General features: G+C 46.6%; 2 long non-coding RNA genes across 3 annotated transcripts; one reads left to right on the top strand and one right to left on the bottom strand.

Moving 5' to 3' along the window:
- Nucleotides 1–456: 456 nt before the first annotated feature.
- On the bottom strand, nucleotides 457–17,497 carry LOC110086821 (uncharacterized). Of its 2 annotated transcripts, none has more exons than XR_012080553.2 (3): nucleotides 17,223–17,497; nucleotides 3,661–3,712; nucleotides 457–789 (listed from the first exon to the last, which is right to left on the bottom strand). It is a non-coding gene; the product is annotated as an uncharacterized LOC110086821 (long non-coding RNA). The 2 variants fall into 2 exon arrangements; XR_012080554.2 differs by lacking the exon at nucleotides 17,223–17,497 and adding an exon at nucleotides 4,715–4,824.
- Nucleotides 13,671–15,235, top strand: LOC110086820 (uncharacterized). Its single transcript, XR_013538016.1, has 2 exons — nucleotides 13,671–13,808; nucleotides 15,096–15,235. It is a non-coding gene; the product is annotated as an uncharacterized LOC110086820 (long non-coding RNA).
- Nucleotides 17,498–17,511: the final 14 nt, after the last annotated feature.

Here is a 17,511-nt window from a genome sequence, read left to right on the forward strand (position 1 = left end):
TTATAAACGTTACCTAAATGTTGCCTGCCAAAAAGCTAATAATAATAATAATAATAATAATAATAATAATAATAATAATAATAATAATAATAATAATAATAATAATAATAATAATAATAATAATAATAATAATAATAATAATAATAATAATAATAAACATTAGAACTGCAGAGCTGGAAAGAGACTTTATGGAACAAGCCCCTAATAAGGAGGCACCGTGAGGAATCGAACTCCCAACCCAAACCACTGAGTAATCCAGCAGTTCCTAAAACTGGTCTTCTCAGGGAACATGGTAGGGTGCTATGTATTCTCCAGTCTAATCTTTAGCATGGAATTATGAACTTTACCACCATTACCTATAAAAAAATAGAAGCTTCTATATTTCTATATCTTTGGTCTAGATGGGCGGGATAGAAATCCAATCAATCAATCAATCAATCAATCAATCAATTGCAGTTTTGCTGTAGATTGATAAGGATTTATTTGACTGAAAGGCTGACCAACAAAGGAGTACTAAAGTGAATGAATGAAGATCAATAGATGCAGTTGTTTTTGTTTTTTACAGAAAGCAAGAACACCTCAGTCACGTAATGGACGATGGAAAGTACTGGTTGTAACAGCTGATCATTCCACATAAAACAAATGGGAGAAGAAGTTAATGAAGGAGATCAACTTTTTGCATGGAAAACCAGCGACGTCGTGGCTGAAAAAAAACCTCCTATGTAACGCACCATCGTTGTTTAGAGCTGCTACATCCAGAGTTGGAGGGTTCATGAAGATGTCCAACATCTAGTAAGAGAGGAACAAAAAGAGGATGATGATATTTTCATAGAATCATGGAGTTGGAAAAGGCCCATATGGCCATCCAGTCCAACCCCCTGCTCAAGGCAGGAATTCAAATCAAAGTAGATCTTACAAATGGTTGCCCAATTTTCTCTTGAAGGCCTCTAGCACTGGAATGCTTACCACCTCCCCCTGAGGTCATTGGTTCTATTGTCGTACTGCTCTAACAGTTAAGAAGTGTTTTTTTCTCATGATATTCAGCTTAAACCTGGCTTCCTGTAGCTGGAGCCCATTCTTATGTGTCCTGAACCCTGGGATGATCAAGAACAGATCCTGCCCTTCTTCTGTAGGACTACCTCGCAAGTATTTGAAAAACATTATCATAACTCCCCTCAGTCTTCTTTTCTACTCTACTTTCTTGAAAACCATTGTAACCCAATATACCTGTTTTAAGTCTCGTCTGCCTTTCCTCAGGGCAGTGACCATATAATAAATCAGAACTATGACCGTACAATGAAATTCAATGAATGAATGAATGTTGAAGAAGCACCTGCCTTTGATTTATCCGCTCCTTTCTTTATGAAAAGCACAGGATGTTTGGTGTTGTTGTTGTTGTTGTTGTTTTTAAGATAAAGTACTGGAACTGAAAGGACAATCCTTTCTTTGACTGCAAGAACTTGTTTTTGGTTGGAAAACTGAAAAACAGGTACCGGTAACTTCGAAGAGTAAATACCCGTATTTTTCGCACTATAAGACGCACTTTTTTCCCACAAAACAGGGGGGGTGGAAAGTCTGTGCGTCTTACGGAGCGAAGAAAACAGATTATATTTTCCTGTTTTCTTCTCCTAAAAAATTGGTGCGTCTTATGGAAAGGTGTGTTTTATGGAGCGAAAAATACAGTAATCTAATGGAGGGCAATTCTTATTTTGTTATGTTTTTAATTGTTTTAAGGTCATGTCTCCTCTGTTTGGTTTTCCTACACACACACACACACACACACACTTTATATTTTCAGGATTTCTCCACCCTGTGTCCCAAGCCTCCTCCCACCGCCTCTCACGTCTGCCCCCACCTCTCCTCCAGTGAATCACAGCTTACTGCAAAATCACTTCACACCTCATAAGTTCTACCTCTCTCTCTCTCTCTTGAATTATACCCCTAACTAGCTGCTGTTTGAAAGTTTCATTGTGCCCTAAATGAATAAAATATGTCGCGAGATCATCCAAGCCTTGCTCTATTCACCTTGGGAAGCAAGGGAGTTAATCAAGAGGTTTCCCCACCCTGCCTGGCAGACTCTGATGCCACACTTCGGGGTCAAAGAAAGAAAAGAAAAGAAAAGAAAAGAAAAGAAAAGAAAAGAAAGAAAGAAAGAAAGAAAGAAAGAAAGAAAGAAAGAAAGAAAGAAAGAAAGAAAGAAAGAAAGAAAGAAAGAAAGAAAGAAAGAAAGAAAGAAAGAAAGAAAGAAAGAAAGAAAGAAAGAAAGAAAGAAAGCTTAGTATTTATTTGGGATTGCCTCCATTTATTGGTGCATAAAAAGGAAAAGTGACATAATTCATCCAATGTGGAAAAAATATATATACCAGAGTGCCTACATAGACAGCTGGTGTCCATCTCTAAAATAGGAGATCTTAAAGTTGGAAAGGAGGTAGGAAGCCATAGGTGAAACCTTGCTAGAGTTGGAAGCTCATTCGAACAAAGATTTGAAACAGCTGTGGCCTCTTCTGTTTTAGAAGAAGGCTCCAAGGCAAGGAACAGCAGAATCTGGTACATCTATGTTTCCCATCCAGCTGATGCCCAGATGTGTAGGATGCCAAGCTCCATCGGGGCCATGCCAGTTGGAGCTCACGGGAGGGATAGTCCAAATGTCCAGCACATCTGGATGCAAAAAGCTTGGGAGCGAACCTTACTGAGTTCAGAGAAGTTTGCTCACAGCTAAGGAGCTAGGGGCTGAAATCCTGTTGCACTGCTAAGCAAACGTCCTAGCTGTTGGAAGCAAAGATGCTAAGGCTTTAACTGGTCAGCCCACTGGGCATCCAATGGGAGGACAGGCCACCACGGTGTCCTCGCAGTGGAGAAGGTACGAGGGTGGCAATGTAATCAAGTACACGAAGGGCTTGCAAATCATGAACTCAACAGAGCACAAGGAACAAAGATGTAACTAGCAACGTTGACTCATAGGACCACCCTCTCCAACCCGCTCCATCCTGATTATGGACATAACCCCTTCACCAGAAAATGGAGAAGAATAAAAGTACTGTATTTTTTCCATGTTTAAGACTATACTTTTGTCTAAAATCTTTAGACTAAAAATTGAAAGTCGTCTTATACATGGAAGTAAGCTGAGGAGAGAAAAAACAAGTGGAAGGGAAAGCAGGGATCAAAGGGATCCTGCAGGGATCCCCCTAAGTTTACTAAGCTCCACTTAGATTTCTTAATTTGGGGTTAGAAAAGTGGGGGACATCTTATACATGGGGGCGTCTTAAACATGGAAAAATACAGTATGTCCCTGAAGGGTGAGATTTTCAGATTTTCAGTACTGCAGATCCCATAATTCTCCTTTTGGGGAGGCCTTTCTCTCAGTCCCACCATCCCCACAGGAACATGGAGACACAGGAGAAGGCCTTCTCGGTGGGGGCTCCCAGACTGTGGAACTCCCTCCCACTGGAGGCGAAGCTGGCTGTCCTTCTGCAAGCAAGCCAAGACCTTTCTCTTCCGCCAGGCATTCCCTGAGTGACTGGCCACCTGAGAGGGATTTTGTTTTAATAGAGTGCTATGCCCTAAATGAATAAAACATGCTTTGGATCGCTCTCTGGTGTTGCTTTCGTTTACTGTCTTTTAGTGTGGTGCTAGATCCCCTTTAATTTTTTTTATACTTACTGTTTTAGCTTTCAGATATTGTCTTTTTCAATGATGTGAGCCAGCTTGGGTCCTTTTTCAGGAGAAAGGAGGGGTGAAATTAGTTTAAATAAATAAATATATAAATCAAATCCCCAACCAAACCCATCCTAATCATAGGCATGATCTTCTCCACCAGGAAAAGACCGTGAAGAATGTCATTTACCCGCTAGAGATGAGACTTTCAGATTTCTGGGAGTTCGGACTCCAAAATGCTCCATTCTGGGAGTTCGTGTAAAAGCAAGAGATTCCCCCAAAGTATATTATCTCTCATATACATAAGTATATTAGTCAATGGGCCGCTCAGGTTTGAACTGAGCGGAGAGGCAATTTTGGAGGCCCAAAAAATTGTTGAAGCTGAGGCCGTCCACCTTTCGGCATGTCCTGAGAAGACAGGACTCCCCAGAGAAGACCGTGACGCTGGGAAAGGTGGAAGGCAAGCAGGAAAAGAGGAGGACCCCCAATGCAAGATGGACGGACTCCCTAAAGGAAGCCACAGGTTTGAGTTTGCAAGACCTGAGCAGGGCTGTGGAGGAGAAGATGGCCTATTCATGGGGTCGTCATGATTCAGACGTGACTTGGGGGGGGGCATCACAATAACCACTACAAGCAACCTGAAGCTTATCTTTTGGTCTCCCTCTGGCCCCACCCTGGTCCGCCACCCCCAGCCCTTGCCAAGGCAATCCAGAAACCCTTCTCTCTCTCTCTCAATCTCTCTCTCTCTCTCCCCCTCCCCACCGCCTTCCTTTTAAAGGGCCCTTGATTTTATAGGTCTTCTGCTACCGCCTGGTTTTCGCTTGCCCCGAGGCCAGGCTGTTCCAGTAAGCTCCTGGCACGCAGCAGGCTGAAAAGCGCAGAGAGAAAGAAGCCGGGAAAGAGAAGGGAGGGGGGTGAGATCCATTCCTTGGAAAGAAGCCTTGCCTTAACTTAAAGTTCCTATCCCTCGCCCCTAAATGATTCCCGCCGCCCCCCCCCCCGCTTCCTTAAGGTCTCTTCCCGCAAAGGGAATCGTGAGGTTGCCAAACTCAAATCCTGCCTGGATTTTTCCTTCTGCGCGTCTTCCTCTCCAATCCAATTCATGGCGCTTCTTCCCTTCCCTTTCGGGAGATATTGGGTCACCTCTTCTTTATATATATATGTGTGTGTGTGTATTTCCCCGGTAGGGCGAGTTTGGGGGGGGGGGGAAGGAAGGGAGAGAATGGGAAAAGGTCTTGAACTCAATTAATGGCTAATAATTACCCAGGCGCAACCGGCTAAGGGCGAGTGAGAACTGGCGAAGGCAGGAAGAAAGCCACCCCGGAGGGAAGCCTGGGCCGCAGCGTGGAGGGGTCAGAAGAGGGGTGGGGTGGGGGGGGGAAGGGCCCGATTCAGCCGCGAAGGAGGTGCGGGGGGGGGGATAAGGAGCGCTAGGGAGCGAGGCAAGCCAAGGCTGGAAAGGAGGAGAGACCCAGGCGCGCACAGCCGGCGCGCACTCCCTGGAACGGGTTCAAGATCGAATTCCACCGGTGCTTGTTGGCAGGAGGTGTTAATCCGAATTAAAAGCGGCCCGTCGCCTCCTTGTTTTAATAACTCGCCTCTCAGGGTGGAATTGCTCTCCCGGGACCCCCTGCTTGCCTTCCTTCCTTCATTTTCTCTTTCCTCCTCCGCCTCCTGGTTTCTGTCCCTCCCTCTCGCCCCACCCCTGGCGAGTTTCCACCTTGATTCCCCCCCCCCAAAAAAGCTTGCTCCAGTGGGCTTTACTTTCGAGTAAGCGCGGCTTCCACCGGGCTGAGAGGGGAGGGGAGGCCACCCCCTTTCCCAGAGGGGGCCAAGCATCCCCGTTGTTGTCAGGCGCGTTTCCTCCCGAGGAGATCAGCCTGGAGGCTGCACTCTTGCGCACCAGGGAGGAAAGCCCCCCGAAACCTCCTGTGTGTGGGGGTGGGTGGGCGAAGGAGCCCCGAAATTACCACCGGTCCCATGGGAGGGAAAGCCTATTTTCATTTTCCTCCGTCACCTTAACACCCTTCCAAACGATCTCTGTCTCTATTGGAAACAAGGCGGTGCTTCTTCGGATCCAGCCCACCCCCTAAATAAACGGGTTGACGGTCGTCATTATCAATCATAGCAGCCTAATAATAATAATAATTGATGGAGAGAAATTGAGCCCCACTTTAGTTAACTTCTCCGGAAAAGTTTGATCTTGCCTTGCTCAAAGCAGGCAAGGGAAGCCGGTTTTCTTCCACCAGTCTGTGCTCTTTCAATTTTGATTTTTCAATCAATCAATCAATCAAAATCGAGGCCGATTTTAACACTGGATTTCTCCCCTTCCCCCCCCCCCATCTCTTTACATACACATTTCCCTAATTATATACAGTATTTTCCAAAGGGCTCCCTCGCCAACTTCCAAACAACAAGGCATGTCTTTGGACGCTAACCTTTCACAGCTATTAATAAATGTAATTAAAGGAGAATAAAAGATCCGTACGGGTTCCTCTAAACTCCGGGCGCCGCGAATTAAATAATCCGAATTTTTAAAACGGAAATAAAATCAGCCGAATTCAACTTTGACATGTCGGCGCGCTCCCGGCATGAAAAAGTAAACCTCCCCCCTCCCCCCAAAAAATAAAACAACACAACGATCGGCGGTTGTTTATGAATCCTCCTAAGCTTTAGTAGAGAGAGTAAGAAGGGAAAATTAGTATTTGGCAAAAGGAGAGTGGTATGGAGAGGAATAAACAAGACGCGTTGGTAATTTGAGGGCCATTATCTGTTCCTTTTAAAACCTTTTTCCGAGTCTTGCTGTGGTTATAATTATTATTACTTCTCTTCAGAAGTCGGAAGCGTAAACTAAAAGTAACTCAAGGGATAAAGTGGCGGAGTCATGACGGAGAGCCGCTTCTTGTTTTAAAAAAATATGTGTATTTTGGGGGGGAGGGAGCGTCCTTAAGAGGAAGGGGAAGAAAAGGCGGCTCTCTTCGCCTTTTGAGGCTTTAGTACCCTAAAAATGACAAGGGGCACCCCACGGTTTCTTATTAGGGGAAAACGGCCCCACAGATCAAACGGGTCGCTTTTAGGCTGCGCTCCCACCCCATTGTCTTGTTTTTGAGTTCAAGAGGCAACGAATAGGGGGAATTTTCCCGCAAACTGTCTTGTGGCTGAAAATGTCATTATAACACCTGGTGGATTTTTTAATTAAAGAAGCAGGTTCCTAACCAATAATGAAGATTTAAGGATGGGAGGCAGAACTTTCCCCTTACAAACAGGGTGTCTTGGGGAGGTCGGTTCTAGGCGCGCACACACCCGACGAACTCGAATTTTTTTGAAAAATATTTAGGGTTACCAGGATCCCCTTCCTCATCTTTTGCTGTTGCTCTGCATTTATGGGGTGTGTGTGTTTTTGTGTCTCTCTGATCAAGCGCCATGCTTTTCCAAACACCTACCAAGAAGCGTGTTTCTCTCGAAATCCTTACGGGCGGTTCCCTGCTATATATTCTGGTTGTTCAAGACACTTCAGAAGTTTGTTTGCAAACAAACAGTGAGGTTTGCGGGGGGGGGAATTAAAACACAATCCTAAATAAGATTTATGTGATGGGGGGGGGAGACTCTATTTTTTAGCAGTTTCTCTACCTTTTCCCTTCTCCTTCCCGCACCTCCTCCACCTCCTTAATCTCGTTCTGAAAAGAAAGGGCGCGATCCAGCACTTTCAAGAGGCGTCCCAACGCTCTCGAATCTCAAAAGGTAGACGTGGAAGGGGGTTGAAATTCGGGAAATCGCCTCCGTGTCACCCGATTCTAGAGACGTTTTCTGGGGAGACGTTCGTGGCCCGAAAACAAGCAGACACCTCGGTCCATTTTCGAAACGCTGGTTTCGACTGGACGGTTCTGGCTTTTCCCCCCTCCCAAGTAACCCAGCTGTTTTCTTTCCAGTAAATGCCACTGTATTCAATTAGACCTACTCCTAAATCAAGAGCAGATCCTTTGAAGGAGGAAAAAAAAAAAGAGCTGTTTAACCTTGGCCGGATCGCTCCCTTTACTGAGCTGCAGAAATAGAATTCAATGAAAGGGACAATAAAACGAGAGTGAATTTCACCCCCCCCTCCGAAGTGAGTTACAAATCAAATGGGTGAGGGCTTTCTTTTTATCCCTCCCCTAACACACATACAAAAAGCTTATCATCTTAATTTTGATTTATCGACGAGAATTCTCTCTGTGTAGCCGCACGTCAGGGAAAGAACACGCCAGCAGCGTTGATTCCCCCCCCTCGCGTCCTAGAAGAGCGATAAACGCCACCTTGTTGTCGTTCCGGACCAGCACTGTTATTATTATTATTACTGTTATTATTACGCCGTGACAGCAGCAGTAAACCTTTCCCTACAATCCGCAGATATTCGGGATATTTTTCTTTCCGCCATTTGAAAAGACAGGTCTCCGCCCCGAGGAGCGTGCTGTAGACAAAACACTTTTGAAAGAAAGAAAGAAAGAAAGAAAGAAAGAAAGAAAGAAAGAAAGAAAGAAAGAAAGAAAGAAAGAAAGAAAGAAAGAAAGGATCACAGAGACAGGAGAAAATTGATTGGTATTTTTAACTTTAAGAAATTAGGGTGTTCTTGAGCATCTCCCCTCTTTGCTTGTGTCGTTTCTTCCGGTTTGTAGGAGAACCAGAGCATAAATATTGCCAAACAGAAAAAAAGAAAAAAAAATGTGATAAAGAAAAATGGCGCTTAACACGTGTATTTTTCCTGTTCAAATGTGATGGGTGGGTACTGTGCTAGGAATGGGCCAGGAGGTACTCTTGTCCCTGACCCTTTCGCCCTCCAGAGCTGGGTCGACCAAGGTAACACAGGCTTTTCCACCATCAAAGCTACTCCCCCCTCCCGCCGCCGTTTATTTTCCTTTTAATAATGGCTCAAGGCCGCGGGCTATTTAAGTCCCGAAGTATTTTAAACTGGTCCGATTCGCATCGCTTGCAAGTCCCCTTTGCTGTTCACATGGATTGAGCCTGGAAGCTTGATGTAAACAATGCCTTCCAGGTAAATCTCCTTTGCAGTATAAGATGCACCTTCCCACAATCTAGAATTCCTACACACATTTACGCGCAATACAGCAAAAAACAAAAAAACTAGTAACACGCAGTTGTTTTTATTATTATTCCTCAGCAAATTTGGGCCCAAGATTAAAATGGAAAGAAAGAGAAATCTATTGAGTCTACTTGGTCTTCCTTCCTACTAAGCACTATTTCGGGCATAACGTTGTTAATGCTTTACTCGGAAGAAAACAGAACTTTCTTCCTGGTGCGGAGATCTCCTCTTGAGCCGGTTTGCTTCCCTAGGATCAAAAACGGAGGAGACCGACAGGAACTATTCTTATAATTTCACGCCATCCGCAGCTGTTTGGGTTGAAGGGCGCGATCCACGTACAGTGCCGGCCCGATCCTTCACGTGTTGACCTGGAAGGAAGAGCCAGCGTGCACTAGGGCTTATACAAGAAAGTCTCTTTGCGGCATCAGAGATCCTTGATCCTCGTTCAGAATTCCACCATGGAAATGGGAGGAAATGCAAACGATCGGCCGCTGCAGAATCGGGTCCCGTCTTGTCTGTTTATGTGCACCCATTGTTTTCCGTGAGGGTGGGTCTTAATCAACTCGCCCGAGGCGCCCACTTAGAGGAAATCCCACTAGCACCGCCTCGGTGCGAATTCTTATTAATTGCATTTTTTTTTCCTGATGGAAAGAAGAATATTGATCAGGCCAAGCAGGTAGAGAAGGGAAAAAGCTGCTACCGGAATGAGAAACATTCGCTCAGAGACATCCTTCCAGAAATAGCTAATTCAACCGAAACCTTGCGCCCCCCCCCCCCGTTCTCCATCCAAGTTAAGATTTTCCAACTCCTCCCTCCATTTTATAATTCAGGGAATCTATTTATTTATGGCCCACCAATATCAGGTAACAGGGCACTCCAGAAGCTGCCCCGACCCCGCCTCACTTCATCAGAAGCTTGGCCTTTCCTTAAACGAAAAAGCAAACTTTCTAGCCCTCAAGCTCTCCCCAGCTGGGGAACTCGCTCTTGAGGACTAGAAACGCAGGTGCCTTTTTGAGCTTCCAGGAGGGGATTCATAAAGAATGAACAGTCCCTTACAGCCCCGGCGATCATTGATGCTCGGGGTCAGGACTAGATTGAAAGGATTTTGAGGAGAGAAAAATAAAGCGCTCACGCTCGGGAGGGGGTGTTAAGGACGTCCCACCTCCCCCCCCAAAAAAGTTACATTCAGGCCTTGCCAAAGGTTGGAGGTAGTGGGTGGGAGGTCCTTTCATTATTATTATTTTTCCCCATACGGTTCCTGTGTATGAAAAGTCAAGGGTTCTGCGCTTCCGGGGGGGGGGGTTATGGATCTCCCCCCCCCCACCCTTCCTTTGCGCCTTCCCCCTCTTTCAGATCCCAAACAGGGCCCTTCGGTTTAAATGGCCTGGTTTGACTTCCCTGTTTTGCTTTGAAAGCAAAACAAGTTTTGGTAGGCCGGGTGGGATTAAAAATCGGGGGGGGGGGCGGGGAAGAGGTGCGTGAAAGGGGTCCCCAGAGGGGTGTCAAAGGAAAGTCCTAGAAAGTCGCTTCCACCGCGATCCACAAAGCTGCTGAGCGCAGGAAGGCATGGTTTCCAACACCTACCACCCCCCCATCACTCTCTCTGAGGATATATGCATTTTGCACAGATCCAACCCCCCCCCCCCCGCATATAATAGGAATTATCCGCGGGTGGAGATTCCGAAGGCGCAGGAGCGCCGGCTTAATCGCCCGGTGGATCGGCCCACGGCTCGGAAGCAACCGCTGGCTGGGGTGTGTGTATGTGTGAAGGAGGAAAGTAGTGATTTCCGAAGCGGTGGATCTTGCTCTTGAGTAAAAAAAAAAACACCTCGCTGTGATGTGTAAGGGAGACTGGCCTTGACTTTAGGCGCCGGACCGAGGCAGAAAAAGAAAATAGAAAAAATCGGGGATCGGCCCATCAGTCGCCGGGAAACGGGTCTACTCGGGAGTAGGGCAGGCCTTTTTTTTTAAGCTCCAGGTGTTGCTTTCCAAAACCTTGGCGTTCCTCCACCCGTCTTGCCCGTTGGACCAGGCTTACATCTGCCCTCCAGGAACCCCCTCCCACTTGGTGGGTCGGTTGCTTTTCCTCTCGCACCCCCCCCCCCCCCGCCACGGCCGCCTCCTTTTCGCCTCCAAACCTCTTTTAAATAAGTGTTTCCTCCTTGAATTGACAGGGTGTAAATCCGCATCCTACCCCGTTTACACAAACGGGGATTCCACAGAAAAAGGGGGGCAGGGGAGAGGAGGGAGATCCCCCTCCCGTTCCTGGTAGAGGATGGCTTGAATTAACAGGGCCAGTTAAAAAAAAATTAGAATTAAATAGGATCGGCCGGTCTCCAGCCTGCGCAACTTCGTGGCTGTTAACGGAACAGATAACGGGGAAATGGGAAATTATAACGCCGGAGGAAAAAGAGGATGGAGGGATTGGAAATGACAGATATTTGGACCTGAGGTGGGGAGGAAAGAATTAAGAAATGCGATCCTCCAGCCAAGACTGGCCACAGTGGGGATTGCTGGCGGAGGTAATACACGTCGATGGATCGCACCAGGCGCACACTTTTTGAAATAGCTTCCTTCCTTTTTAGCAACTCTTTAAACTCTCCTCTCTCTCTCTTTTTGGTCTTAGAAAGCTACCCCACGTCCTCCGTTGGGTCTCTAGTTATGGACGCAATCCTATATAGTGCGCTGGGAAGGCGGCGTCTAGATATATATAAGATCCCAGCTTCTGTCTCATCCCAGGAAGAGCTAACTTTGAAAGGTCTTCTTTCCTTAAGGGCTTCTTCCTGGATAATCCTGGCTAGGCGCGATCCTATACAGGGTTCTTTGTGGGGAGAGCCATCCCTTTCTTGCCCATGGTGAGGAGTCCTGTCTCAGGGAAGCCATCCTGACCGGACTGAATTCCGAGCAAATCTGTAGGATCTCTCTGGGGCCAAAAGAAAATTGTATGTTGTTCAAAGGGGGTGAAAGAGGTGGCGGCGTGGGGCGGGCCAGAAAGAGTAGCAACCCGAGCTAAAGAGCAGAGCATTCAGAGCTGTGTTTACTCCGAGAGTAAATCTCATTTGAACGAAACCTTCAGCTGGTAAAGAACTCGGTTTCCTCTTACTGCCGTACTAAATCCTGTAATTATGGATGGCATACCGAACATGAAAAAGACCTGCTAGTCTACCCCCTGCTTACTCTAAAGTTAGTCATCTTATTACCATTGGGTTTACTCTCCGGTAACAGTGGGTAGGATCGGAGAGGGACGGTGCAGATCCTGCCCAGGTTTTCTGAAAAGTTAAATCCATTGTTTTAACAGTCTCCTTAGCAGAGCATCCGTAGCCAGATCATTTATTTTCTGTTGTATTGGTGGCAGGATTGTGACGCCTTTCCTCCTGTGAGCTCAAGGCGGCGTCCTTGACTACCATTTTGGGTTTCCAAGGAGCCTGTGCGAGCAGCTGGACTGGGACTCGGGGATTATTATCCCCTCTCCCTTCTCGGTTGAAGGGAGATCCGGACCAGGGTCTCCCCCGAGATTCCCAAGAGACCCACTGAAAATCAAAGGGGAGAAACGCCCACGCCTTCCTAACTGGCGTTAAGCCTCCCGATTCATTCCAATGGGTCTGTTCCGTGTGCTCTGTGCTGGTGCCCTCAAAAAGGGGAGCTGGGGGCTAGAGTACAAACCCCATCATCCCCAAACGGCCAGACCAGAAGAGGCTACACTAACCACTGCACATTCCCAACGCAACTTTTTGAAGCCCTGTGGGACACCCACCATCTTGGCTAGAAATGACCTATGCAGGTACAGGTGTTTTTACAAAGAGTGAAGGACAGGTGTGTGTGTGTGTGTGTGTGTGTTGGTGTTTCTGGCTGCTACAAACCTTGGCTGGTGCTTTAAGCTCTCTGAACCTGGCTTCTGTTAGACTGATTTTGGTGCACAGTATTTGAAAAGCCAATGAGAGAGGAAGAGAAAGCTCTAAAAGATTGCGCAAAGAGTTGGAGACAAATTTCACTGACCTCCCCCCCTCCTACGTCCGGTGCCACGCTTGGCAGCTTTTGCCAGCCCCCGCACCTGAGTACACCTGAGATCCTTCTGTCTGGCCAGGAGGTTGAGAGATCGCCCTTTGAGGAAGAGAGAGAGGAAGCCCCCAAAAAAAGGAAGGCAGGCGAATGCTTCTCTGCCTCCATGACCAACACGATTTTGGGTGGCTAGCCATTGGACCTTCCCAAAGGTGTTTACGGGGGAGGGGGAGGCAGGGGGCAGCGAAATGGGAGAGAACAGGACAAGGATGGCTAGTGGTTAGAGATCTAGACTTGGAACCCAAAGGCTGGGGGGGGGGTGTCTCCTGGCCCAGCCCAAGATAGGATTCCGCTCTTTCAGTCATTCCCACTTTGCAGAGCCTGCACGAAAATAAAAGGATATGACTCCACTAATAATAATAATAATAATAATAATAATAATAATAATAATAATAATAATAATAATAATAATAATAATAATAATAATAATAATAATAACAACAACAACATTTTTGCAATCCTACTGTTTTATATACATATAACTTTAAATCCTACTGGAATCTCTTCTTGACTCCAGAGCAAACAAGCATAAGCTGGAAGCCATATACCGAGGAAGGTTGGCCCCAATCCCTAAGGAAGTTTACTCAAAAGCAAACCTCCATGTCCTCCTAGATGTAACTCTTTCGGAGTGGGCCTGGGACCGACTGCCTTTCTGAATCTCCTCCTCCTCCATCACTTGGTCCTTAATTTTTTTCCCCTCTATCCTACCGAATCTCTCCAGGTAAGGGAAAACCCACAGGGCAATCCTGTACAAACGGTTTCCTCAGGGGTAAGTCTCTCCTCAGGGAGCCCAGACTTGCGTTGGGGGTGGGGAGGGAGGAAAACCACATCAAGGACTCCTTCTGAAATCAATAATTTACTTCCAATTTTAACATTTCAGGACCAGCGCCTATTTTGCTTTATTATCTGCGGTGGCCTTTCCTGGCCGCCTAACAGCCTGCGCCGGGAGCAACGAAATGGGGTTCTAAAGACTGGTTTAGCCTACCTGATAAGACACTATATATTCAATATATAGTAGGTATGTATATACTTATATATAGTAGATATTATACGCACGCACACACATAAGTGCATACGTATCCGTACAGGTGGACTTGAATGTGAGATGACAGGTCTCTGGCACAGGGATCTGTCTGCTCTTTCTGTTTCACTTAATAAAGGAAGATCTTCCAAGATCCATCAAGGGGGTAAAACCCATTGGCTTCCATAGGGTCGACTTCCGAGTAGACCTACTTCTCTGTCTCCCCCACCCCGGGAAGCTGAATTGGTTCGGATCCCTCCATTAATAGCGACCCCTCCCCCCACAAGAGCACAGCTGCTTTTTGAGACAGGTTTACTCAAAAGGAGACACGCCGGAGTTCCTGACAACTATAGGATCGCGGCTTTAGCTGTGGGTCACAATCATCAACCGCATATACCGTGGAATTAGCAAGGGGGTGGGTGGGATATATATTTTTTCCTTGAAAGGAGTGAATTACGAATAATTACGGACTCTGGGTTGTCCAGGTATCAAGTAAGGAAAATATTTTTCGTTTTGAGAAAAATACTTTTTTCGGGAACGGAGATCTCTGTTGACGGGGTAGGAAAGCTACTTTTCGATTCGACATTTTACAGAAAATAACTTATTTCACAAGACAGAATCCAAACCCTTAAGGGAACCCGCGCTTTAGAAATAATTCGAGATGTGTTTCAAAGCGCCTCTCGAGGTCTACATTTAGAACCAGCTCATTTTGCAAACCATTTGTTATGAAAGTTTGGTGTGAACTGGCTTTTATGACGGAAGGGGGTCCACGAGCAGCTTCGTTGATCGTTTGCGAATGGTAAGAGAGAACTCGGACATCTTGGGCGGTTGAAGACTTTTAGAAGGTGAGGCGGAAGCTTGGAATCCTAGCTACACTTACAGAGGAGTAAGCCCACCGGAATACAACGGGGCTTGCTCCCGAGGAGTAGATGTTAGCCTTGCGGGAGGAGAAGGCTGAGGGGTGGGGAGACAAGAAATCAGAGAAAAGGAGAAAATGGTTCATTTGCAAACTCCCAGTGGGTTCTTCCTGAAAATGTAATTCAATAAACCTTCCTCGCTAGCCCCTCATAAAAATCTCCTTTTCTCAATAAGATCACGAGAAGCGAAAGGGAAGCAAACGGCTTTTCTGCCTTTTGAACCCAGGAAGAAATTAAGTTTATGGTCCAAGGCAAATGCCGGAAATTTTTTATCCTTCCACCTGCCTTTCACCTATTCATTCCTTCTTTCTCTGAAGCGGAAACGTCTTCTTTTCGGAAACTAATAATTCGGTTTATTTTCTTGCAGGTCGCTGAGATTGACGCTCTCCGGGTCGCTCTTTCCTTCCCCTGAATCCCTTTGTAAATGCATCTTTTCAGCCAGCTTCTCCCCGTGTCACTTGAATCCCCAACGGGCGTCATTAATTAATAAATAATAATTAACAATAATAGTGTAGCCACGTTGTTTACTTCTCTCGCTCTCCTCTCCTGTTTCTCTCCGGCTCTCTTCCTTTCCGAGCACCCCTGGTCAATGCTGAGCTACCTAGATAAATTTTTTTTTTTTTAAATAAAACCTTGTTCTCTCCTGGAAGTCAGGATAAGAATCACCAACAACAGCTTCAGATCAAACCTTTTTTTTTTAAACCTAAAAAGAAAAGCTTAAGAAGGAAAAGCCACCGCTTTCTCCAAAGCCTCAAACCTTCATATTTAGCTCCTTGGGAAAAGCAACTTTTTTAAAAAAAGGCACGATCCAGCGTTCAAGTTGAAAGGCCCTTAGAAAATTAGCCAAGAGTCGAGAGGGGTGGGGTGGCGGTTTGTAGGGGAGCGAGAAAATACAGAATAATTTCCTTTGATCAAGGTCTGCCAGATTATAAACCTAGAGTGTTAAACCTTTCTAGCCTCGACCCTCCTGCAAACCGCCAGCAAAACAGGATCGCTGGTTGCTTCCTACCAGCTGTGAACCGCGTCCTGTGTGGAACAGAAGAAAGGGAGAGGAAACCTGTAAATAGATAAAGGAGGAGGAACGAGAGAGAACGGTCCGAGACCGGAGGAGTGAGTAACCGCCCTACGTTACACTTGGCTACTAGGCTTAAAAGTAACAGTTTTTCCCCCACGCGTTCCCCCTTTGCAAGGGAGAAAATTGCCGCTGGCGGAGCCCATTCCTTGCGGGTTGAAAGGCAAAGGGATCGTGGCCTCCAAGCGGGTAGCCATGGCCCTCGAAGAATCTCGGCTAAGAGCGCCGGCTGGTTTACTTCCGAGGAAACCGGCTAGGCTGGGGAAAGGAGGCGGACTTACCTGTGCTTAAAGTCCCCTGGAAGTGAGCGAGCAGCTCGTCCCCTTTGGAACGGCGTTAAGGCGGTAAGGTCACGGCCAGCTTGGGAGCAGGGGAAGGCTGACTTCCGAGTAAAGCTGCGGACTGGCGTCAAGATACCTACACACACGCACACGCACACCCGCCGGCTGCGATCCTTCAAGTTTAAGCCGTCTCCGAAAAGGAGGGGAGTTTAAAAGGAATTTTATTATTATAATAGAAGCGCGGGTGGGGGGAAGGAGAGTGTAACACCCCACCAGCCACAGTTGTTACCAAGGGAGGATCGTTTATAAAGGGGGGCTTAATTCATTTATTTTTCTCTAATTCGGGTTCGTTAAAAGACACCTTAAGTTAAAATGCACACAGAAGATAACATAGGCTTTTAAAAAAATGACAGCGCAAAATGTAACGTCTCTTCCCCCCCTCCATGCAGCCTCCCCACCCACCCCAGAAACCTCGGGTCTGTGCCTTCGGAACCTCCCCGTCCTTTCTACCAACCGGCTGCCCCTTTACTCCCGAGAAATCCCCTTTAAAATGCAGCGGCTTCTACGGCCGAAGTTCCTAAAGACAGGCACGGGCGCCAGCCTCAGCTCTCGGGAGAGGAGAGTTTATTCGTGTTATTGTAAAAAAAAAAAAAAATCTGATTTCCAAACGCAAACCCGTTCAGGGGACATTAGTTTGATTTTGTTTCCCCCCCCCCCCAAAAAAAAGAAAAAAAGGCTACGTTCCCAAAACACAGACAGGTGGGGAAAACAAAAACAAGAAACACTTAGAGAAAATTAAAAGAGACAAGAAAAGTTATCGAGAGAAAAAGAAAGGGGAGTGTGTGTGTGTGTGGTGGGTGTCTATTTACTCTCGAGGAAGCATGCAAAAGCGGTCGGGCCGTGTCGAGTACAATGACCGATGAGGAGGAAAGCCAGCGTGATGGCGCATCATAACATGAGCCATTTTGCAAAGTTCAGCATGCAATTAAGCAATTACAACTTCCATCCCCCTCCCGCACAGCTTTGCAAGGAGGACGGAGAAGGAGAAACAATTATTTTTTAAAAAAATGGCACACACATAGACACACACATACACAAACACACACACACATATATATATTTATGCATTTATATATATCACCTCTTCCTGGCTGGTCCTTTCCTTCTTTAAATATTGTCCGCCAGGGTAAGAGCAGCGCGCGAGGGGTTAGGAAGCCAGGAAAAGGTCGCGTTGTCTTAAAGGGCCAGACCCAGTGAAAAGCCTAGGGGGAAAAAATGTGTGTGTGTGTGTGGGGGGGGAGAAATGGAGGAGAGACTGGGATGGGGCTGAGAAGAAGGGGGGGCGAGATCAGTGATCTGAAAGGCAGGATAGAACCGGGGATTTGAGGAAGGGGGGGGTTGAGAGAGAGAGAGAGAGAGAGAGAGAGAAG

This window comes from Pogona vitticeps, chromosome 7, assembly GCF_051106095.1.
Source record: "Pogona vitticeps strain Pit_001003342236 chromosome 7, PviZW2.1, whole genome shotgun sequence".
NCBI lineage: Eukaryota > Metazoa > Chordata > Lepidosauria > Squamata > Agamidae > Pogona > Pogona vitticeps.